The 25,845-nt window shown below is 41.4% G+C and overlaps 1 protein-coding gene across 1 annotated transcript in view; it reads right to left on the bottom strand.

The window, feature by feature from the left end:
- Positions 1 to 14,911, bottom strand: part of DUSP16 (dual specificity phosphatase 16) — a 95,067-nt gene extending 80,156 nt beyond the window's left edge. The window contains exon 1 of the mRNA XM_070494271.1: positions 14,784 to 14,911. The gene's annotated coding sequence lies outside the window, so the exon portion shown is untranslated. The remainder of the gene's footprint in view (positions 1 to 14,783) is intronic.
- Positions 14,912 to 25,845: the final 10,934 nt, after the last annotated feature.

Consider the following 25,845-nt stretch of genomic DNA (forward strand, 5'->3'; position numbering starts at 1 on the left):
CGCGCCTCCGCGCCTCGGCCGCGCCGCTCGGGGAGGGGTCGGGGCACGTTCCGCTCCAGGGTTCGGCGGCTCCGAGGCAGGTTCCGCAGGCGCCGCTGGGAGGAGCCGGCGCGGCCCGAGGAGGCGGCCCCGCGGCCTCCCCTTCCGCGCCCGCCGCCGCCGCCCCCGGCTCCCGGCCCCGACCCCCGGGCCGGGTCCGCGCCGCGGCCGCGCGCCGGCAGCGCTGCGCCCCGACAGGTATTTCAGGGTCCCCCGGCCCGAGATGCACAGCCTGCGCCTCCTCCTTGGGCTGCTTCCATCTGCCTCCCCAGCGCGCAGAAACGCAAACAATGATTTGAGAGAATTACAAGCGCTCTTGAAACCGTCTGACGAATCCCAAATGCAGGGCACGGCCGTCTGTTAGGAAAGAGAGGTTACAGGTACTTCAAGAAAATCACACCAGTGCTGTCAGGCATTCGGCCATCTGGATGTGTTTGTCGTCGAAAGCCCCCACTTGAATGTTCCTAACTTTCATTATTTCACTCTGCATATATTTACTTAGTTATGCTTACGAGTTTAACGAGTAGGGGCAGCCTAAAATTCTCTTTAAAAATGTTTTCTACTTCGGGCAGCACAGAATCATCTTTAAATCGGACCAGAGGTTCAGTGCCTCTTGAGAGGTGCAAGACCCTGTTGATGTAACGCCACACACTTCGTGCGGTTTTTATTTGGATTCATTAAAACAGCTTGCTTTGGAGACTACATTACACACTTTGGAAACCTGGAGACCTGAGGTGGTGACAAACCAGGACTCGGAATCACTGAATAGGACAATCGGAGCTTTATCCTAGTGTTCTTTGAGCATTTAAGCATGAAGCTGCTTCTACTGAGAAGTACTCACATGGATATCACATAACAAAGATGTGATTAATGACGGAAAAGCACACTGCGAGTGGACTGCTCCGTGAGCCTGGATTTATGTGTAGGAATCATCTGGCTCCTAAACGATTCCATTTGTAAGGTCCTGGATTTGGGACATTGGTCCCTACAGGCATCTTTGTTGCGGAATGTCCATTTGGACACCGCCTGAGGAACTTTTTTTTAATTGGCAAGAAGCAGGTTTGGGGTGGGTTAGAAAGATGAAAACACCCCCATACTCCTTTTCTACCTTTAAATCCCGCAACTCAAATGCGTTCGTTAGTATTGATAATCGTTTAAGGTTAGTATTGGGGTAAGCCTCTGGGAACTTCTGAGCAATCTTTTGGAGGAGGAGAAGGAGCCCACCTGGAGAAGGGAGGCCGTTGAGCGCTTAGTAAACGCCGTCTGAAGGCCCTGGATGCCGGCCGATGCTCGGCGTCTGCCTTTAACCTCTTTAAGACTTCTGCTGAGGAACCCCTCTCTACCCTTGGTCCCTGTCCTCTGGTGGCCAGGGATGTTACTGCAGCTTCAGTGAGATTTCCTGTGCTCTTTAATAAACCTCTGAAAATCTGCTAACCGTAGACCTGGTGTTCTTAGAACAATTTCTAAGGCGTAGTTGCAAAGGATCTGCATCTCAAATCTGCTTAGTTGGAGGAGGTGGGATTTGGGGGCTGGAGGGGAAAGAGAGAGAACCCTTCTCCTAGAGGTGGAGAGCATGGATCTTGCCTGGAGGAGAGACTCCCAGAGAATTTATGGAGTACCCTTTCCACGCTGCAGCTTCCTCACTTTAACGGACACATCTTGACACCTCTCTCCCCTTTCTTCATTTATACAATTAAATTGGAGTGTCTTCCATGTATGTGGTGCTATGATAGCTATTATGGGAGCCTCCCAGTGTATATAATCTAATTAGGGAAACAAGACATAGATTAAAACTAATTAAAAACTAAGTTAATGATTGAGTGGCATACAATACTGGTGAAAAGAGTCGAGCAGAGACCAGGAGCATTGTAGGCTGGGGTTGTCAGGGAAGGTAGCTTCTGAGGACCTTTGACCTCATCCTTGAAGAATAGTTAAGGTGTAGTTTCGGGAAACTATTCTAGAAGGGGAATGCCATGAGCAAAGACAGGAAAGTGGAATGAATAAGCTGTATTCAGGTGAGGGACCAGTAGACCCTTCTAATAGTAGTAGAGATTAGTGGTATCAATTAAGAATTAGGCTAAATTTAAGAGATTTAGAGGCACATTATGGATATACTTGAACATTAGGGTAAATAGCTTGTTACTAGTCCAGCAACTAACATTGAACAAGTAAACTTCACTAAAGAGTCCATTTCTCCTTGTTCTACTAAAAGAGCTTCTCTTTACGCTAACAACAAACACGTGGAAACAAATGAAAAACACGATAAATACCACTACAGTTGCTCCAAAGAATATGAAATATTTAGGTGTAAATGTAACAAACCATGCTCAGGATCTATATGCTGAAAATTATAAGATGCTGATGAAAGAAATTAAAGAAGACCTAAATAATTGGAGCGACTTACTACATTCATGGATTGGAAGAACCGATATAATAAATATGCCACTTCTTCCCAAATTGATCTATAGATTTAACCCAATTCCTATCAAAATCCCAGCAAGGTTTTTTGTGGGCATAGGCAAGCTTAGCCTAAAACTACTTCCAGCACGTTTAAAGGAGTGAGTGAGTGCTAGATTCTGCAGGGGCAAAGAGCTCACACACTTAGGGCACCAGCAAAGCAGGGGCTCCAGGGTCTTACAATCAGATAATCTAGAAAGAAACTGTTTTCATTTCAGTACGTCTAATTGTATGGTTTAGTATTGTTTCTAGTTAAGTTAAATATGGGGGAGAAGCACCAAAATTTTTAGTTAGAATTAAATATGAAGGAGGAATGCCATAATCGTTGGTTCTGAGAGCTTCTTAAGGTTTTAATCCATCCCTCGCTGAAGTCTAATCATTCATTCAATGATTGCTAATTGAGTGCCTCCTACCAGTATGTGCCTGTGCCTAGCTCTGAGAATACCATTGTAAATAAGAGACGGAGGCCACTCCCTCATGGAGCTAACATTCTAGTAGGTAGAGAAGACAATATGCAAATAAAATCAATGGCCAGGACTGTGACAGGACCAACTATACACGGGGACATTTGATGTGAGGCCTGCAGGATGGCCAAGTGACTTGTAGAGAGTTGGTGTGTTCCCAGAGCAGAGGGGAGGCCAGTGGGGCTCCAAAGTCTAACACGAGGGCAGCAGGAGCCAGACAATGTAGGACCTTAAAATGCACAGTAAGGAGTTTGCGTTCTATTCTAAAAGATTTAAGCAGGTCAGTACATGATCTGATTATGAAGAGGATATTTGTAAGTTTGGCTTTGAAAAGAGAGTTTTAATAATTTTCTATAAATATTTATCTTAGCAGCTCCCTTTTCCATTAGGAAAAAAGCATTTTTGATAATTTATTCTCCAGGGATCACTTTAATGTCCCCAAATCAAGTGTTCTTAGCCTAGGATTCATGGATTCCTAGAGAGTCATGGATGGGCTTCAGAGGGTCTAGGAGCCCCCTAAAATTTTGTGTGTATATGCCTATGTGTGATTTTCTGTGAGTGGGTCCCTAGCTTTTAACACATTTTCAAAAGATTTTCTCACACACACACAAAACAAAGACCTACTTTACATTTGTCTTGGCTGTGCTTTTTGGATGGTAGTTGCTGCTACTGTCCTAGGGCTCATGGCACTGTAAAACAAATCACGGTGCTGGAAAGAAGCTAGTTCTGCCTCAAAGAGGTGACACTATGTTGGAGGAGAGCAGTATTTGTGACAGAGTAGGGGGGAATATGCCAAGAGTTTGCCTTCAAAGGAACTTCATGGAAGAAAAATTTTACGTATGTAATGTGAGAACCAGACGATACCTAAGACATTATCTGATACCATTCCATTCACTTTACATATAAGAAAGTGAAGGTCCAGAGAGGTTAAGTGGCTTGCCCAAGGATGCACAGCTAGTAAGGGATGAAACTGGGATTAGAAACAGCTCTCCCAACTCTCAGTACAGCGCTCTGTGCTCCTCATTTAAAGGTTTACAAAGATACTGGACCAAATATAGTGCTTAAAGTTCTAATAGGATTAGGTGTTCCATTTCATTCAATTAAATTAACACATGCATGCTCATTCCTATGGAAATGGAAGGAAAGAGGAAGGTAAAGGGGTTCAAAAACCTAAAATCCTAGCTCTGAAAGAGAGGAAAAACCTCAATGTCAAATTAAGACGTACAACCAAGCAAGAATAAATAGCAATAACACTGTGTTATCAGTGCATATCTGATCTTTCTGTGGCAAATATGTAAATAGACACAAGAAGTTGTAAAAACTAGATGATTTTTCACTTATCAACTTGTCAAAGACTTTAGAAATGGGTAATCCCAGGATTGGGTCAAGAGTATGGAGAAACAGGCCTTTTCAGTACCACCAGTGGGAGTGTCAATCGATGTAACTATTCTGCAGGACAGTTTGGCAATATTTTGAAAAGTTTTTAAAAATGCATCCCCAGCAATTCCACTTTAAGAATTTTTCTTAAGGAAATGATAATACTATTTCCCAAAGACATATAAATAAAGATGTTAATCATAATTTACAATTATAGCTAACACTTATTGAAAACTACCTCATTTAATCCTCACAACTCTTATTACCTCCATTTTACAGTTAACTTGCTCAAGGTCGCACCGTAAATGGAAGAGCTGGGATCTGAATAACGTGCACTACACATCTAAGCCGAATCAAGATCGTAGAGGCCTTATAAGCTATGCTGAAGCTCTCGGACTTCATCCAGGTAAGCAACGGGGGAGCCACTGAAAGATTTTAAGCAGGAGAAATGACAGGAACAGATCTACATTTTGCTTTGTAAAGAATGGTTCGGTGGGGAGGGCATAATGCAAGATAGGAGACACTTATACAACTTAGAGAATTAAATGTAAATGGAGAGAAGACAGATTCACGAGATATTAAAAAACTAGAATCAAAAGGGCCTGATGACCAGTTAAATCTGAGCTGTTAAGGGGAAAGGCAGTGTCACGGATCTCCCCTAGGTTTCTGACTCGAGCAAATGGTTGGATGGTGGTGCTGCTTAATACGGTGAGCAGAAAGATAAGAAGTCGAATTTTAAGCATGTTGAGTTCAAGGTGCCTACGGAGCCTCAAGAGGAATAGACTCTTGCATTTATGGGTCTAAAGCTCAGAGGCCATGTCTGGGCAAGAGGTAAAAATTTGGGATTCATTAGCCATATTTAGTTGCAGTCCTGGCCAGTGGATGAGATCATGCACGAAGAGTGGAAGAAAAAAAGGTGCTGGGAATCAAGGGAATACTGATGTTTAAGGAAGAGGCAGCCCAAGAGATGCTCAGAGGGAGGCTGAGAAGGAGAAACTAGAAAAGAAGAAAGAAAAGCAGTGGACATGGCAGTTACAGAAGGCCAAGAAAAGAGAGTTTCCAGCAAGGAAGGGCTGTGTTTCCAGTGAGTTAATGCTCAGAGAAGCCCCGTAAGATAAAGTCTACAAAGTCTTTCTTTGATTTAGCAATAAAGTGCTCGTGGAGAAGGTGGTTTGACCAAGACAATCTTGCAGACGCAAGATTGTGGTGAACTGAAAAGGGAATGAGATAGAAGACAAGGGAAACAGTGGAATAGAAACTACTCAAGAAGCCTGACTGTAAAGAGAAGGAGAAAGGAAGGCTAATACCTAGCTACAGACAGATATAGGACATTCAAACCCTACAAAGATCCTGATGACCAGATAACCAAACTGTTTGTTTGTTTTGTTTTAACCAAACAATTCGTAACAAACAAGTATTAGAAAAGTACCTGAGAAATGAGAATTTCTCAATTTCAATCTCAGAAAAGTGGCAGTTGGACTTTGCTATCTACACTCCAAACTTTATTTTCAGTATTATGTAGAACACACATTTGGTGTTTTTGTCAAGATTGTTTCAACAAGTCTTTTAATAACTGTGAAATAAAATTTTAAGAATAAAAGAATTATCATTGCTAAGATCAGATAAATTTATCTTTCAAAAGGCTGAAAAATTCTTTTATAACCAGAAAAAAAAAAATGATGGTGGTAGTACAGGGGGAAAGTAAGTAAATAAAAGCCTAAAAAATGTTTGTGAATTTTGCTTCTTTTCATGTGACCCTGGAGGAAAATAATTGGAATGAATACAGTGATGTCCTTTTCTCACTGACATAAAGAACATGAAAAAAAATGGTGTCTGTTTTTGAAGGCCAGTGATTTTTAAATGGTTTTTCCATTTTCCAAGTAAATAGAGGTCTCAATGAGCTCAGTTTTAAAATTTGCAGTGGCTTTTTGGACTAACAATGACAACATTCAATAACAACATTCATGTTTATAAATGTAAACATTTACCTTCAGAAACAGTCTCTAACCAGTAACTGAACCTGTTGTTCAATGTTGGTTAAACAGCGAGATAGGATATTCTGACCAAATAGCAAAATACTATTTTGATTCAAAAGTACTTTTTAAATTTATGTATAGTCAGTTTCTTAATGTGCTGAAGAAAAAGCTCTAGTCCTCTTTGGGTCACTGAGTTTTAGGAATACCTTAAACCACTACTATAAAGAAACTAGAAATTAAATGGAATTTGAAAATAAACTGATATTGCCATGTTAAGTGAAATACACAACTCTCAGCTCTTTTGTACAAGCTGTATACTGGGTTTTTAACTCTCATGACAACCTTAAGAGTTAAGTATTATTATTATCTTTCCTATTTTACAGTGGAAGAAATTGAGGCTGAAAAAGGTTAAGGAGTTGATGCAAAGACACATAGCTAGGAAATCACAAGTTAGAACTCAAACCCGAGTTTTCCCACAGGACATTTTGTTGAAAAGATAATCAAAAATACACAATGTAAGTATTCAAAATAATATTTTAGGCAATGCTTCTATCTTAGAACGTGCTTCTGTTGATGATTAGTCAAACCCACTCAGATATGTGCTACAAAAGTTGGAAAAAATGAGAGAGAGCTCGCTGAGCTGGGGCAGAACAGTCAGCCAGCTACAAATTCCAGCTCTGCCAATACTGGCTGAGTGACTTGAGGGAAACTGAGTTTGCACCTCTGTAAAATGAAGGTAATTAATACCAAGGCTCCAGAGCTGTTGTGAGGTTCAAATGAATACCATGTAAAGCCCCCAATGCAGTACGTAGCCCACACGGTAAATGCTCACTACATACAGATTCCTTCCTTTTTTAGGAAAGGCTGTATGGAGAACTGACTTAGATCTTGAACAATAGATTGAATTGGGATATTAAAAGAGAATGGTGAAGTTCATTCCAGGAAGAGAAAACACACAGCAGGGGAAAAGTGTTTAACTGAAGCAGAACATTTGTATTGAATAGTATATAATAAGCCTAGAAAGCAGTTTGGGGCCAGATTACATAGGGCCTTAACCAAAGAATTTAGCTTTTATATTATAAGTAGCAAAGAATGATGGAAAATTTGGTTCCTTTTAAAAATTATCCTCTATTGGCCTTATTTTCTATTATAAAGCAATATATGTGCTGCAAGTCTGTAAATTACAGAAAAGTGTAAAGTGCAAAGAAGAAAATACAAATCACTTTATTTGGTGGTTACCCTTGGGAGAGAGAGAAAATTTTTTTATTGTTATATCCTTTGGTGGTATTTTGATTCAATTTTTCTTTTACTATGTATATTTACTATTTTAATACAAATAATGAAGTTTATAAATAGATGGAAAACACTAAGCACATTTACATAACTGTTTTTTGGTTTTTTTCTAAAGAAGATTGGCCCTGAGCTAACATCTGTTGCAAGTCTTCCTCTTTTTTCGCTTGAGGAAGATTCACCCTGAGCTGATGTACATGCCAATCTTCCTCTATTTTGTATGTGGGTCGCCACCACAGCATGGCCACTAACAAGTAGTGGATGTCCACACCCAGGAACCAAACCTGGGCTGCTGAAGCAGAGCATGCCAAACTTAACCACTAGGCCACAGGGTTGGCCCCCATAACTCTTTTTTTTATGCAAAGGTTTGTCTCTAAAAGATGGAATTGTGTATTTGGGATGGTCTAATGACCAGTGAGAGCTCCTCAATGCTGGAACAAATGAACTTTGAGCTACACAGTTATAGGGTACATGTTTACTTATCTTTATTATGTATCTTGTCTTATAATTTCAACCTATAGTTGTAACATTTTTTTCCTTTAAATAATGAAGTTTTTAATTTTTCAAAAAATATTGCTACTATCACATTGTCGAAGGATAACCTCTGGGGACATTTGGCTATATCTTCTCTAGTTTAAAGGTTTGAACTTGGCAATGGATGGGATAAAAGTGGGCTTTTAGGCAGCTTAGTCTGACCAAAGCATATTAGGAAGATTGAAGGAAGGGGGTCATGGAACAAGAGAGACCATATTGGGCTGTGGCAACAATTCAGGCATAAGTCAAAAAGGGCCAAGATGGATACAGTGGCAGTGGTCAGGGAAAGAAGGCAACAAATGCGAGAAATAGTACAGAGGGAGAATTGAGAGGACTTGGTGATTCATGAGGTACGGAGGGTGAAGGAGATGAGTTATGAAGGATAATGCCAAGGTGTCACCTTTGGCAATTTACATAAGCTTCAATTTCCTCCTCTATAAAATGGGGTTAATAATTGTACCTTCCTCGTAGGGTTGTTGGGAGGATTAAATGGATGACGTCTTAAACGTTTAGCACAATAGCTGGAATGTACTCTCCGTAAGTGTTAGCTATTATTGTTTTTACAGCTGTTGAATCTAGATGACTGGGTTAATAATAAAATTCTGAAAAGAAATTGGAAAGTCAGGGTGGAGGTCTGACTGAGGTGGGGGAGGTGGGGTTGAGCTGTATTTTAGACATGTCAAATTTGGGTTCATGGTAAACAGTCAATTAAAACTGTTCACCAAGAAGCCATCACAGGCCAGTGATGTTTTGGACAATAGGTACGTTCTAGGAAGACTCCACATTCACAAGAAGCAGACATATGGAGAGTGGATACTCACTGCAAAGTATTATCTGCACTTCTCCCCACCACCTCCCCACCACCTCCATTTATTCGTAGACATCACCCTAACTAATGAGCAGCCTCTGCTGTGCTGACTTCTGGGCTGAGTGGCTCTCCAGGCAGGACAGATATGAGAACAGTGAAGTGCCCAGGTTTTGAAACACATCTGTCTGAATCCCAACTCTTCCACTTACTATTGTCTAATTTCAGGAAAATTAACTCACTAAGCTTCAGTTTTCTTGTTTACAAAATGGAATAATAAAAATTTCGCCTCACAGGGCTGATGGGAGGATTAAATGAAACTATTTAAGTGAAACCCTTGATAAATATAAGATGTGATGTAAATACCAAGTATGGCTATTAATCCTTTCTCTCCTGGAGGTTATGAGTTATATGTATCTTTCTTCTCCATCGTTTATGGTGCTGAACATGGGAAGCACTCTCTACTAACTCCTGATCACTTTGCCCCTTGACAGTGGTCTTCAGCCTCTCCCTATGTCTCAGTCTCTTTGGGGACTTTGTTGCCCATGATGATATGAAATCCCAGATGCCAGGCAGTGTCTTTGGGGCAAGACGGTCTGTCAGCCTTTGTTTGGAGAGACCCTCTGTACTAGTTTTCTGTTGCTGCTATAAACAAATTACCACAAATTTAGTGGCTGAAAATAACACAGATTTATTATCTTATAATTCTGGAATTCAGATGTCTAAGATGAGTCTCAGTGGGCTACAGTCAAGGGGTCAGCAAGGTGCATCCCCTCTGGAGACTCTAAGGAAAATCCATTTCCTTGCCCTTTCCAGCTTCTAGAGACTGCCTTGCATTCATTGGCTCATGGCCGCTTCTTCCATCTTCAAAGCCAGCAACAGTGGGTTGAGTTCTTCTCACATCACCAACCCTCTCTCTGGTCCTCCTCTGCCCCCCTCTTCCCCTATTCAGGACCCTCGTGACTACATTGGACCCACCTGGATAATCCAGACTAATCCCCTTGGTTAAGGTCTGCTAATTAGCAACTAACTTTAACCCCCCTTTGCCATGTAGCCTAATCTTCACAGGTTCTGAGGGTTAGGACAAGGACTTTGAGGACCATTATTCTGAAGACCACACCTTCCAAAAGAAAACTTCCAGTTTGCCCCTGCTTTATCCCTCTGCACTGTCGGACCTAACTGCTTCACCAGGTGATAAACCATCAATCATAATTTGACAATTCTAATAGTCCTGACTAAGAAGTATTCCATGGTAGGACTTTTCTTCTGGTCTAATCCTGATTCTGCTCCGTGCTTAGAGATATATTTGCAGCCAAACACATTCAATATTAACTAACTAAAATTTTTAAAAGAAATAATGGTCCCGGTAAATCTTCTCCAGCATGGGAAAGAAAGGTTTATCATTAAACATTAATTTTTATAAGTGATATAATGTTCATTTTATTTCTAAGACTAAACCACCCCACAAGTCCACCATGGTCATTACCAATACATTTCTTATTTCTTTAAAAAAACCTCAACAGCATTGTTTTCATTTTAGCTCAGCTGATGATTAATGAACAACAGGATATGTCTTAAGAAAGACAGGTGAAAAATATCAGGTTGCAAGGCAGCATGTAAATATGTCAGAGACCAGAATTTTTTTTTTTTAAGGGGTAAAAGGCCATCAGTACTATTTTAGGAGTACCAGGAGTTTAAACACTGTAGTTGGAAATGGGTAAAACCTCAATATCTTTAAATTTCACTCTGAAATTCAGAATTCCTGTCTTTTAAGTTCTTTTATTTCTGAGACATATAAATGTGCTCAAAATAAATGGATTCAAATCCCCAGTTAAGGTAATGACAAATTTTTTTAATAGTTGATCCTAATTTTCTAGTGGGTAGGAGACTAGTCTTAGTATGCCATTGAAAGAATTATTTAGCTTGAAAAACAGGAGAGGTTAGCACTAAATTGTTTTATGATTTTGGGCAGGACCCTCAAGAAAAGGAAAGGAGAGGAGGCTTATTGTCAACCCTATATTTGCATACATTATCTCACTTAATCCTCACAACAACCCCACTAGATAGGCATTGTTATCTCCACTTTAAAGGTGAGGAAATTGAGGCTCCCAGACATAAAGAGACTCTCCCACAATCACACAGGTAAGAAGTGGCAGCACTGGGAGTAGAGTCCAACTCTACCTGACTCCAAAGTCTATACCTCCTCTTTCCACCGCCCTCAACTGCTCTTCCTTGAGCCACAAGTTTCCTCAACTACAAAATAAGGGAGGTGAGTCACATAATCTCTGATGCCCCTCACAGCTCTCACCGTATGGCCCTCGTGGTTGGGAGGGGAAAGAGGAATCGGGAAGAGGTCCAGGCACTGGACAGAACATCTTTCTCTCCTAAGTGAGGAGGCACTGGGACCCTGTGTCCTACCAGTACTGTCTTGACTTCCTGACCTGTGAAACGAGGCTGCTGCAGCTGACAACACCACAAATGATGATGGCATTCCCAGTGCCCAGCACTTTAAAAGGAAACAGGTCTTCTAATTCTCCTTTGTGAAACCACTTTTCATGAATTCACATTTCCAGAAATAAATCCATCAACACTTATTGTTGAGAATCTTTAATTTTTTTTTCTTTTTTGAAGAAGATTAGCCCTGAGCTAACCTGCCAATCCTCCTCTTTTTGCTCAGGAAGACTGGCCCTGAGCTAACATCCATGCCTATCTTCCTCTACTTTCTATGTGGGACATCTACCACAGCATAGCTTGCCAAACGGTGCCATGTCCGCACCCGGGATCCAAACCGGCGAACCCTGGGCCGCTGAAGCAGAACGTGTGCACTTAACCACTGCACCACCATGCCAGCCCTATTGTTGAGAATCTTATTGTGCCCAACACTCAGTTAAATAGTACTGAGAGCTCCAGAGGGACCACGAAGAAGTATAAGAGACGGTCTGTGTTCTCAGGGAACTTACAACTAGCTGGGGGGCCACAACTAACACATAAAGCAATTTTTAGAAGGCAGTGTATAATGCAGGACTGAAGTGTGTAGTCTGGACAATATGTGCTACAGGAGTCCAGAGACAGGGGAGACCAACGTAGGCTGCAGTACTCAGAGAAGGCTTCGTGAGAACTGGGGCAAAGACAAAGTTCTTTACCTTGCATTCTGGACTAGTCTTTCTTGGCCTTCTCTGTAATTGTGAAATCCCGGTATGAACCTTTCACATAGTTCAAACATTCTCAGTTTTGGAGGCTGCAGTGGTGTCCTTCATATCACGTCATCTGAATGCCACTTCATCTTTATTGGCACATATGGGAGGGGTAAAACCCCAATGGTATGCAAACACCGTCATGGATACTTGCTTCAAGCCATGGGACGTTTCATGCAAAACCAGTTTCTCAATAGGGCAAATGTTGTGTAAAAGTGTAAGCAGCTTGAGAAACTAGTTAAAGGCAAAACCTGTCACAGCAAGAATCGTATTTGAATGGGGACACTTTCCTGTCTGTGTCAGCTATGGTATGCTTCGAGCCCCTCACCCGTGGAGACCCTCTACTTAAGCATTACTCCAACACTTTGGCCCAGAGGCCAAAGGACCGTGTCCCTTTACCCCAATGTCCCCTCATCTGCCCACCCCCATGTGCCACTCTCTTGATAAGAGACTCGAAGTCTGAAAAATTGTTTCAGAATTTTAGATCCTTCCTTACCCTCAGACAAGTATGTGTCCCTTTCTCCAAATTCCACCCTAAATATAATCTGGGACTACAATCCTAAGAGATAGTCGGAGTTGATAAAGTAGTCTAGCAGGTTAAATATCCACTATATTTACTGTATATTCTGAAACAATGCTAGACTGAGGAATATTTCCCAAACTAATTGAAGACACAAAACAAATACACAGGAAGCAGTATCTAAGTGTACCTGATACTAAATCGAGGGAAACTGGTTCAGAAAAGTGAGAAATCAGTAAGTAGGGAAGTAATGAGGGAAAGTTTCATGGAGGTAGGGTTTAGAATATACTTTAGAGAATGGGAAGAATTGGATAGGCAGGGAAGATAAGTTATGACATTCTAGAAAAGAGAAATACCATAACCAAAGACAAGAAAAGTGGAAGACGTGTCCATGGAAAGCCAAGACGCTCAGCCTGTCTGGAGGAAGGGTGGCATAAGAATATGCATAGCAAGAATTAGTGGGACATGAGCTCATATGGATAAGACGAATTCATCAACAAACTTAGCAAACATTTCTTAGGTACTGATTGGTGTCAAGCACTGTACTAGGCCTCTTACACATAATAATAATAGCTTATACCTGTTAAAGCTTACGATGTGCCAGGCACTGTGTCAAGCACTTTACATATCGTCACTACAGACCTATGAGGTATGCACTGTTGGTATCTACAGTTTACAGATGAAAAAGATGAATTCCAGAGAGGTTAAGGAACTTACTCCAGGTCACACAGTTATTGAGTGGAAAAGCCTGGATTTGAACCAAAGGAGTCAGCTCCAGTGGGGGTTCTGAGCACAATGCCAACCTGTCTCCACACATATTATCTCATTAAATCCTCATAAAATTCCATGTGGCTTAGGCATTATTATTTCCATTTTGCAAATGGGGAGCCAGAGTCAGTGAATTGCCCAGGGTGGTTCTGCTGAGTACAGAGCTGGGATTTGAAAGCAGGTCCACTAATTCCAAGTCCATTAAACTTTCCATTACAAGATAGCTGCCTGAATGAAGGGCTGTCTAGAATGGGATCCAATGGGGGGAAACTTTAACAGCCTATTAAGGGCAAGAAGCCTAGACGATAGGAAAAGGGAAGAACTTCAGGGTTTTGAACAGACATGACACGATTAATGAAGACAGCTCTAGGTCTCGCACAGGAAGCTGACTCAGGGAAAGAGTGGACACAAGCACTAGATGATGTTAGAGGTGGTAAGGACCCAAAAATGGGCTCAGGAGGGGGGGAAGGAAGGACAGCGACAATGATCAATGTTTGAAGGAAAATCTGATTGTTCCTGGGAATGAATGGCTGAGGGCAATGAAAGGAGATTGAATCAAAGAGGACTTTACCTCTTGTCTAAATGACTTAATGTACTATTGACGGGGCCTGAGAGGTTATGAGAGCAGCTGGTTTGTGGGGGAAAAAATGAAGGTTGTTTTGGGACATGTTGCAATCTGTTTGGCAGAACAATGACTGGCACATTCCGGAGGAAGTGACCAGTAGGCAGTTAGGGATGTGGGACTGGAGCTCAGGTAGAAAGCAGAAGCTGTCAGTCATATCTGACAAATAAGCTACACAGGACCGCTGAAGGGGCAGACAAGTCAGATCCCAGGAAAAATAGGTTTTTCACAGTCAGAATAAGCCAGGAGTCAGCAGAGGACAAAAATAGAGTATAACAAAAGAAAGCAGGCTCAAGGGCAAGCCACAGGTCTAGGCAAGTTTTTAGGGCCAAGGCAGAGATAAAAATTAAAGGAACACAGCTGCAAATGGGATCTCACCCATATCAAGGAGAAATGACCGCTGAATAATTTCCTGTCCTATTTCTGGTATTTTGGGATGTTCTCCTATTGCAAGAGCCAAACCTAGCTTAACCCATGGGATCCTGCCATCTGACCCTGCAGAACCATCAGGAACTTTATATGAGGGAGTACACAATCTACATCAGCATAGGGAGAGAACTGAAGTCATCAAAAAAGATCTCTCCACTGAATTGTACACTTAAAAATGGTCATAATGGTAAAATTTGTGTTGTGTATATTGTCCCACGGTAAAAGAAGGAAGGCCTCTCCATATAAACATTTAGGAATCCCACAAAAATCTCCAAAAGCCCATCGAATTTATCATCTCCTAGACTTACCCCTTTTTGTCCAAAATCTTGATTTTCTTCCCCAAGTTGGTGGCTGTGCTGCTGAGGGGATGAAGGTACTGATGAAGCCAGGGACGCCCTGGTTACCTGGCTCCCATGTCCCTTCCACTCTAGAAAGAGAATGGGATAGTCAATCGTAGTCAATTTGCAGTGGAAACTCCTCTTCTGCTCTTTCTGCTACCACTGTCCCTTCTCCAGAATGTTGAGAACACAATCCATTGGCCATAGCCCCACCCTCGGTGACCTCTTCTGCCTGAGAGAATTAAGAAAGTGAGACAGAGCAACTCAGCCAATACCTGGGAGGGACTTGCCTGGGGCAGAGACCTGGGAGTCCAGTGATTCCAGTTCTTGCTTATTGCCCTCCGGACACTTCCTTTTAAGATTCCAGGGTCCTTCTTCTAACTGGCTTCACAGAGATCGTCTCCAAGCCTATATACAATTCCCTTCCTGCTCAGTGTATAACCTGGTCCTAGGTCAGGGGTCCTCCATAAACCAGGGCAGCCTAAAGGAACTCCTACACTCTTGGAAGTAGCTAGGTGGGGTTACTTTACAAGTGAGGAAACAGGGGCCCAGGGTTGTTGAGTGGTTTGCCCAAGGGCATGCACCTGGTTAATTGCAGAACTAGAAGGAGATGCAAGCCTTCTGCTCTACTCTCTAAATCTCCTTTTGCTGCACAAAGAGATCCCAGCTGAAAATTGGGAATTCTATTTTTATTAAAGTGTTTCTTTCCCCATAACTGGTCTCTTTTGCTGCCTTTGTCTCAAAAGATGTTTAAAATGCCTGAAAATGCCAGATTAGGGGTCCAGAAGAGAATGGTAGCAGCAGTGATAGAGGGGGGAAGCTCACTGGTTACCCACAAAACCATCACAGACTGCCCGTTATGCTGTGGCTAAAACTCGGATCCATGCCCTTCCTCAGCCCTCATACAGTGGAGCCTAGTAAGGGGGGCCTGTGTACTAGAGCTCTCTAGTCCTTTCTGTCATTGCTTCATGCTGACCTTGATCTCTGCCTCTGAAATCCTTGATTACCAATGTCAATTGGCAGCTAGTCGGCTTGGGAGGGGCCCTCCAAGGCTATGGCAAGATAGAAGAATGACAGTACAGCTCATCATAAACATATTTATCAGGCAAACTTCAGGAAAAACTAGTTGCTCAAGCTTGCCACCTCAAGAAAAATAGTTTGGTGTAAAGCTTGACGTGGTACGAAATAGACATATGCAAGTTTATTACTACACTCATTTTGGGAGGCATCTTTAGGTCACTTCAGCACACAAAAAGATTCCTTTTTTTTTTAACCTGGACGTTATTCAAGTCGTAAAGTTAACCAGAGAAATGGATTATCTGTTTTCATCAAGCCTAATATCTTTTCGAGGGTCATTTCCTGAAAATGTAGGAATTCGAGTTTAGAACTTGAAAGTCATATACTCATAAAATAGTAGAGCTTTCTGGGACTTGGAAATCATCTAATCCAGTCCCTAATTTTGCATATGAAGCAACTGAAGTTTCCCATCATTAGGATATTGTACTTCTACCTCACAGCCTAAGATTACATTCATTTCTTTACAAGCCAAAATTGCACCATTGGCTCATGGAGCTGGCGGTTAACCTAACACCGTGGTATTTTTCATGTAAACCACTGCTCGGCTAGATTTTCCCTATCCCAGGTTTATGGCATAAATTCCCTAAAATTTTCTCCAGGACTTTACATTTCCCCTTTCCATTCCATTTTGCTAGTTTTAACTTCATATTCCGGACTATGATTTGAATTTTGGTTCTGTCTTAAGCTTTATAAGTGCATTTGAGGAAGCGGAAGATCATTTGCTAATATGCATCTTACAGTGTTCTTGCTATCTCATATTTAATAGCTAAATTGTTCTAAATAAAACTCTATAAAAAGCATTTAATTTGGAATTTCACCTCATTTTTCAGATCCTTAGGAAAGGTGGATAACCTTTATTCCTTGTTACCTGAAGTTGCTCTAGAACGAGCCTTTTCTCTACAGGGCAGAAGAATATTCTCACAGCTTGTCTCCTACTGGGAACCCGTGTGACTGGGGTAATGTGGTGAAAGGCCACCTACTAAACTCCAGAGTGGAGGAGTGTTTTTAAGTGCATTTTGATATGTCGCTTAATAGTTTATCTTCCATTAGCCATGAAAGCTGGAGGGGTCAAGAAATTTAGGAGTGAAGAGGAAAGGAAGGAGGATTTCCTAATCTCTTCCGTACTCAGAAGGGTATCTGCAAAGGGAGAATTAACTTGAGTGAAATTTGTGATCACTTTATATATTGTTAAGTAGCCAGAAAGCGAAGAATTGCCCCTGACTTATTCCTCTCCTTCACCTCCCCATACTAATGAGAATGGCTAACATATATCAGGCGTTTACTGTGTGCCAGATACTGTGCTAACTACTTAAAGCCTGATTAACTTAATCCTCGCAGCAATTATCATGATTTTACAGATGAGAAGACTGGTACTTTTAAGGGATTAAATTTACTTGCTTGAACTCACATATCTAGGAATGGTGGGGCCAGATTCACACCCAAGTTATTGTGACTCCAGAGCCCAAAAGCTTGCCCACCATAAGTTTAGTCCAGGTTCTCTGGGACAGCCATCAGATCATGATGTAGGTCTGACCCTTGTGAATCACGAAAGGAAGAAAGGAAGGAGGAAAGGGAGAAAGGAAGGAAGGAAGGCAGGAAGGAAGGAAGGAGGGAAGGAAGGAAGGAGGGAAGGAAGGAAGGAAGGAAGGAAGGAAGGAGGGAAGGAAGGAAGGAGGGAAGGAAGGAAGAAAGGAGGGAAGGAAGGAGGGAGGGAAGGAAGGAAGGAGGGAAGGAAGGAAGGAAGGAAGGAGGGAAGGAAGGAGGGAAGGAAGGAGGGAAGGAAGGAGGGTTGCTTGAGTAGAAGAATCTTAGACTGCAGTGCAGTGCTAAGAAAATTCGGCAAAGCTGATGGAAAATCTTGGAGCTACGGTTACACATTACAGAAGTCCCACATTTCCCAAGAATGGAACTGCCTTAGCATCCCTTCCACATTTGGTCATGAAGCACCCTGCAGGAAACATAACCTCAGCAAGAAGCTGTGATGGATTTCAGAGCACAGAAGCTGGGGTTATCAGCCAATTGTGATCCTTTCTGAGAGGTACATTTTCAGTGCTGCCACATTATATCACATTATCTCTTCAGGCAAATCTGCTGATTTTGTCTTCAACAGATGTCTCTGTTCAAGCCTCTGTCGTTGCTTGCCTAGACAGTTCCAAAAATGCTTTAACTTATTTCCCTACTTCAGCCTCAATATCCTTAAAACAATTTCCCGCAATGCTACCAGGATGATCTTTCCAGTACTTAAATCCAACTACGTCATAACCCAGTTTAAGAAACTAGGTGGAGACTTCTTTTTGTCAATCTTAGAAAAGGTATGATGATCCTCTAGCATATGAATGACAAGAATCTCACCAGGTTTCATTAATTAGGCTAATTTTAAAGTTGCATTGTATTCTTTTTGGTAAGGTCATCATTATGATGTTTATATATGGGGTTATCCCAGTTACCATATGGCATTCATCTGCTTAAAAAGTCTTCAAATATTTGTAAGATAAAACCCAAGCTTTTGGGGGCTGGCCCCGTGGCCGAGTGGTTAAGTTCGCGCGCTCCGCTGCAGGCGGCCCAGTGTTTCGTTGGTTCGAATCCTGGGCGCGGACATGGCACTGCTCATCAGACCACGCTGAGGCAGCGTCCCACATGCCACAACTAGAAGAACCCACAACGAAGAATACACAACTATGTACCGGGGGGCGTTGGGGAGAAAAAGGAAAAAATAAAATCTTTAAAAAAAAAAAACAAAACCCAAGCTTTTGATCATGGTATACCAGGACTGGCCATTCCCTACTGCTCCAACATCATCCCTGCCACTCCTTACCTGGCATTTAATACTCCAAAAATACAGTACTGAATTGTTTGTAGTTCTTACTATGCTGTATCACATCTCCATGCCTTTGTTTATATGCTTCCCTCTACCTGGAATGCTATTTTTCTCTTATCTTCTTTCCCTTTTTTGCCTATTTGAATCTCATTCTACGTTTGGCTCAGCTGCCAACTCCTTGGGGAAGTTTTCCATGACTGATACACACCCTAACTCAAAGATCATTTAGTCCAATCTTTAGCCCAATTCAGGAAGTCTGTCTAAGGCATCCAGGCAGAAGGTCATCAAAGGAAGAGCTCATGACTTCACAAGGCAACTGGCTTTGGACTGTGTTCATGGTCACATAAAGCCATTTCTTATTCTGTTTAGTGAGGGGGTCTATCAGTTCATGACCCCCTAGCTTTTCTGTGGGTGATGGTTAAAATAGTACCCACCTAAAGCTTCGAGATGAATAGAGAGTTAGAAGTTGGGTGCCTAACTGAGAAATTCTCTTGAAGGTCCTATAGATGTGATGTCTAGCTTTGAACTTTCAAATCTCGTAGAGGGGAGGGAGGGAGGGAAGGAAATGATGATGAGGAAGAATAGAGCTTGTCAACAAGCCATTGGTCATTTCCTTCTCATTGTGATTTCTGAACTTTCTGGCTTTTCATTTGTGAACCCCCTACCTGTGACTCACAGATGTTTCAAGAGAGCTTCAGAATGCCTGTGGACTTCAAGAAGGGCGAGGCATGGGTAGAGGGAGGATGTAGCCTATGGTAAACCACATAGGGGTTGGAATTCGGCCACAATGACTACAGTTACTAAGATTCCAAATGCTTCCTTAGTGCTTTTTCGTAAATCTCTCTTTTTCCAAGACTGAAAAGTTGTGTCTCTAACTAAATGCGTAGATGGGAGATACCTGGTATGAAGGGAAAGATAGGGAACAAAGGCTGATTCTGGGACCCTACACCTATTGGGATTGTGGGATGAGAAGCATGATGAACAAGAGCTTTCTTTATCTACTTTCTAGCAGAGGCCTGTTGTTTCCAGTTGGCACTGCCTGTTTTTGTGCATCTTAGAGAGTTCAGTATCATCACTGAGTAAACGCTGGAACGTTGTCAAGTAGTTTTCAGCCGAAAGTTTATTTTGGAGAAGTACAGGAAGATATTGTAATATATATGAACAAATCAGAAAAATAGATATGAATCAATGTTGTTTATGCTGCAATATTAGAAATGAAAACAACAATAAAAATCATACTGGCTATTAAGAATCATTAAATTGTCTTACCAGCCATTGTTACTCTGTACAAGCAGAGCGTACATTTACATTTTTTACTGGCACTTGATAAAGATAGTCTGGAAATACAAACATGAGAATAGAGTGATGAAAGGAAATTAATTCCATTAGATTTTTATTTTATTTTTTTTAAAGACTTGATTTTACAGCAGTTTAAGTTTACAACAAAATTGAGAGGGAGGTACAGAGATTTCCCATATACCCCCACCCCTATGCATGCATAGCCTTCCCCATTATCAACATTGCTCACCAGAATGGTACATTTTTTACCAAAGATGAACCTACATTGACACATTATAATCACTCAACATCCATACTTTACTGTAGGGTTCACTCTTGGGTGTTGTACATTCTGTGAGTTTGGACAAATGTATAATGATATATATCTGTATGTCATGATATCACATATATCATAATATAGAGTATTTTCACTGCCTTAAAGCCATTAGATTTTTAAAATGTATTCTAAAGCTACACTAATTAAAACAGTTGGTACAGTGCTGAAACAGATAGGCAAATCAATGGAAAAAGGTAGACAGTCCAGAAATGGACCCAAGTGCAAACAAAATAAGTTTCTGATAAAAGGAGCATTCCAAATCAGTAGGAAAATATTTAATAAATGGTGTTAGGATAAGTGGTTAGTCTTTTAGAAAAAAATCAAAGTAGAGCTGTATTTGTCTCTGCACAGCAAGAATAAATCCCAGGTAGACAAAAAGACTCATATAAAAATGAAATCATAAAGGTACTAGAATAAAATAATGAATTTTTGAATAATCTTGTCATGGAGAAGCCTTTTTCTAAGCATGACATAAAATCTGAAAATCATAAAGAAAAGGTTGATAAATATGACTACTTAAAAATGGAATCTTCTGGGGGCTGGCCCGGTGGTGCAGCAGTTAAGTGCGCATGTTCTGCTTCGGCGGCCGGGGGTTCTCCAGTTCGGATCCCGGGTGCGGACATGGCACTGCTTGGCAAGCCATGCTGTGGTAGGCGTCCCACATATAAAGTAAAGGAAGATGGGCACGGATGTTAGCTCAGGACCAGTCTTCTTCAGCAAAAAGAGGAGGATTGGCGGCAGATGTGAGCTCAGGGCTAATCTTCCTCAAGAAAAAAAAAAGGAATCTTCTGAATAAAACTATACAATCAATAAAGGCAAAGGCAAACAACAATCTGGGCGAAAAAATGGTTAACATATACTATCAGTACTAATGACTTAAATATATATGGAGCTTTTAGAAATCTCTAAGAAAAAGACCAAGCACCCATAAAAGAATGAACAAAGGACATAAATTGGTAATTCACAGAAAAAGAAATATAAATGCCCCCAACACATGCACAAAGAACTCCCAACCTCACTGTTAATTCAATAAATGCAAATTAAAATATCAATAAGATACCATTTTTAACATATCAAATCGACAAAGTTTTAAAAGTTTGATAGCAAAACTTGTTGTCTGGCGAGTAGGGAAATGTGCACTACTGGTGGAAGTGTCTATTTCATAACCCTTTTTGGAGGAAAGTTGGCAATATCTGCCAAAATTCAAGTGCATGTCTACTTAATCTAGAGGTTCTTCTTCTAGGAATCTGTCCTACAGATAAACTCACACAAGAAGAAAAAGATGTATAATCAAAGATGTGTATTTCTGCATTGTTGAGTAAAAATAAAAAGTAAAACAAGAAGTAAATTCTGGAAGAAAGCAAAGAAAGACAACACTGAAGGAAGGAGATAGTGTTCCATATACAGTGATGTAGAATGCTATCCAATACATATTGTGAATTGAAAAAAATGCACAACAGTGTGTATAATATAATACCATTGTGTAAAAATGGAAGGGAGATACCTATACTCCTTGTAGTGCATAGGAAATTTCTGGAAGAATATACAGCGGTTAACTGGAGAGTGAGTCAGAGACATGGGGTAGAGGTTTTACTTTTTAACCTTCTTTACTGTTTGAATGTTTTGCCATGGGCACATATCACTTTTGAAATAAAAAGCTGCTTTCTTTTACAAATGAAAAAGAGAAATTCCATTTGGTTAAGGAAAGTTTCTACAGAGAACATCGAGTTTTCTTTTAGTTTGTCACCTTTCTTAATATATTTTCAACTCTGTTGAATAAATGGAGGATTCTAAATTGGATCTCTCTATGTATCATCACCTCTGTCTGCCCAGCCATCAGTTCTTGGCAGTACTTGTTAGAGGCACGGCATCGGGAAATGAAGGCCACTGAGAAGTTTTAGGCTGTCCTCCTTATATCCAGTATAGGTATCACTCACCTTGCAAAATGGATATATTTCAGCAAAGTTGAAAATAAAAGGCTTCTCTAGAGTGGATTCCATGTCTTACTAACATTTTAAAATGTGATGTCCTCTCTCCAAGATATTACAGTAGGTTGACTTAAAATTCTGGGTGATGGAGGAGTTAGGATAATTTCTGGAACATATATTGGGCGTTGTCATGTAGATACAATGCATACTTATGGAGACATCCCAACAGTTCCTTTGTCACTTGTTGCTTGTGTGTAATAGCAAGAGCCTGGAGAGGAAGGAAGTCAGGAGGCTTGGCCTGTGGTCCTGCCAGTACCATCAACATCTGACCAAGGGCGAGAGACTTATGTCAGAGTCTGTTCAGTCTCAGATATTCAGTAAGAGCTTAATATAGGCCAGGCCCTTCCACTATAATATTAAATTCCGTATACCATATACCATACCATATATACCACAGCATATATTATAAGTAGGACATAATATAGTATAAGAAATACTACAAAATAAGATAAAAAGTATGGAGGAGCTGCCGGCTGCATGTGAAAGAGCCAGGTTCCCCCAGACTTAATTGTTACTCTCCTGCTTAAACTCTCAGTAGCTCCCAAGCACCTTCAAATTAAGCCCCTCCTCCTAAGCTTGCCATTCAATGTGCTTCATCATCTATCTCCTGTCTACTTCTTTGGCCCTCGCTCTTGACACTGCTCTTCCCATCTCCTGAGATGCCTGCGTTACAGCCAAACCAAATTATTTGCAGTTTCCTGTTATTTCACACCAGTATGCCTTTGCAAATGTTTTTTTTCTTGCTTGCTTGAGAAACTTGTACTCATCCTTTGAGACCTCACTCCGAAATCAGCCCATCAGGAAAGACTTCCCCTAATCCTCTCTGTATTTTATGTATACCTTGGTCATCACACAACACACTATCCTGCAGTTATGCATTTACATACTTAGAGAGGCATGCAAATGAATCCCCCATTAGTGTGTAGGCTCCTCGAGGGCAGAGACCCTGGCTCATTAATCTCTGTCTAGCGTATAGCATGATGCTTGGTGAGAAGGAGCTGCTCCATATATTTTATAAATGAATGGATGGATTAAAAAAATGAATCAATCATACCACAGCTAAAGGATTTCTTTGTAGTATGACATTTCTTAATATAATGACAAATCTGGTAAAACTTGCATCTCTCTTGGATTCCATCTCATCTCTACCTCATTCCCAGGGCCACAGGCGCTACCCAAGGCGTTATAGTGAGGTTCTTGTAACAATTACTTGAATGTCAACTGTGCTGTTGGTGCAGTCTTGCATAGGGAAAGGTTAACTTCAAAACACACCAAGTCATCGAACATATATAATTTTAATCTTGACAGTGTACTTTTAAGCAGATGCCTCAGTTTTTCTTCCTTCACACAGCTAGCATCTCTCCAAACAAGCTTCGATAGCAACCTGTTTTCTTTGGCAAACTGATTAATGGGGACATTACTCATATGCCTGGTTGTATGACATGTCCAATAACATTGTCATTTTGTTTATGGGGTGTTGGGTAAAAATATCCAGGAATTTGCTACCAGCAGAGCAGCCACCTGTTTGCTGGAAACATTAAAGAGGGAAATCTTGGGAGGCAGCTCCCTTGAAGAATGCCAAAGGGGTCTAATTCCATCGCCAGCCTCCCACACAACAAACTGCCTCCTCCAAGCTTAGCAATGGCACCTGTGGAAAGAAGAGAATAGCCGTGCTGGGGACCCGGGCACCAGGAGAAACTGCAGAAGGAGCTCTTCCCAAGCCTAAAGGATGGCGAGCTGAGGGAGCTGTCAGCACAGTATCAGTGGCAAGGAGAGAAGTAGATCTTGATTTAGGAGTAGGAACAAGGGAGGAAAGAAGCATGAATGAGAGAAGGGATGGGAAGTGGGGATGAAACACAACTGTAGGGCAGGAAGCTGGGCAAGTGTGCCTAGTATTACTTTCACCTTCCCTCAGGGATCCTAGAGTGTAGGTGGGGCAGGGTCGGGAGGATGGGGTTCCCATGAGGAGGAGGTATGACTTATCCTCTGAAAGCTATGAGAGGGCAGGAAGGGAGCAGGCATGGACTGGGGCCTCACCTGCAGCAGCCAGAACAGAGCACATCACCGGACAGGTTCTGTGCTGCCTGGGAAAGGAGGCTATCTAAGGGAAACACACCAGAAGGCCTGAAGTTTTCCAAAACAAAACAGACTGGAGAAAATCTTACAGGATTAGGGAAAGGATGACCCCTTCCCAGGACATGCTGCCTGAAAACACGAAACAACAAAGACAACAGAGCACACCACCAGAACCACGTGCAAACAGGGAAAGGGTGGAGGAGAGGGTGAGAGAGAGTCCAGGCTGATGACCGAGGTGCCAGCCTCGTAGCACAAGATCAACATTTCTTGCACAACCCCTAACTGCGTGTGCGTCAGCCAGCACAAGGCCATCTTGAACTGGCCACAGGACAACTCAAGAAGCTTAGTTGAGGAAGGCAGCATTACTTAAGACAAAATGACTTTCTATTCTAGTTTAGAAAAGTATCTAGAGGCCAGAAATTAAATGTAAAGTAAATTGATAACATTCGCAATGACGTGTGAGAAGTGGAAGGAGGGTGTTGCTACTTTTGTGTTTTGAATCTCATAATCATGAGGGCAGCAGGAGTGTCAAGAGAGGCTGTAGCACCAAACTCTTTAGACTTTTACATCCCTACGCTGCGTTATGAAATGAGTCCTGGAACAGAACAGCGGTTGTATAAACTCTCAGTTCTGAAAATACTGTCTTGTTGAGAAAACAGGGTGACTTCTAAAGATCTAATTTAAAGGGAAAAAATGAAAGGAAGAAAGAGCTTAGTAATTGCGTATATATATGTGTGTATATATGTACATAAGCCTATGCAAAGTTCCTATAGATCTGTGATTACGTCCCCCAAAAGTTCTAGTAGAAGGCACCAGAAAATGTCAGTCAGCATCAAGTCCAGGACAGAAATGTAAACAGAATAGTGATTTCACTCAGATTAAAACACAAATAGAACTCTGGTTCCTCCACAAACACGGGCGATGTTACTGAGGCAGTTCTGGTGACCACCCCTGGAAAGAGAGGTGATGTGTCAGAAACTGCTCAAAAAGGCCACTGCAAAATTTTCCAGGGGTCAGGCGTGGGGAAAGACTTTCTAAAACAGTGTGTTTCATCTTGGATAGATAAAGGCTGAGAAATAGCATGACATGAATCTCTAAAAACCATATACAGTGAGAGCAGAATCAACGTAGGCTTGTTTACAAAATAAAGATCAAAGGGTGTCCTTTGAAACTTGTTTGAGATAAACTTAGATTACATATTTTTAAAGGACTATTTCGCATAGCAAACAGAAACAAATCTTTAAATGATTTGGACACATTTATGAATGACAGAGACAGAAATTGCCGCTCAGCAGAACTCTGCTATCTAACTTTTCAGGATAAGGCTGGAACAACCAGGCCATTCTCCCAAAGACTGTTTTTGGAGACAGAAATACTGTTAGCACAACTGGTCAGATTCCAGGTGGAATCTGATACTTTCATTCTTACAAGATAATATTCATGCAAACACTTTTGGAA

Source organism: Equus asinus, chromosome 22 (genome assembly GCF_041296235.1).
Source record: "Equus asinus isolate D_3611 breed Donkey chromosome 22, EquAss-T2T_v2, whole genome shotgun sequence".
Classification (NCBI taxonomy): Eukaryota; Metazoa; Chordata; class Mammalia; order Perissodactyla; family Equidae; genus Equus; species Equus asinus.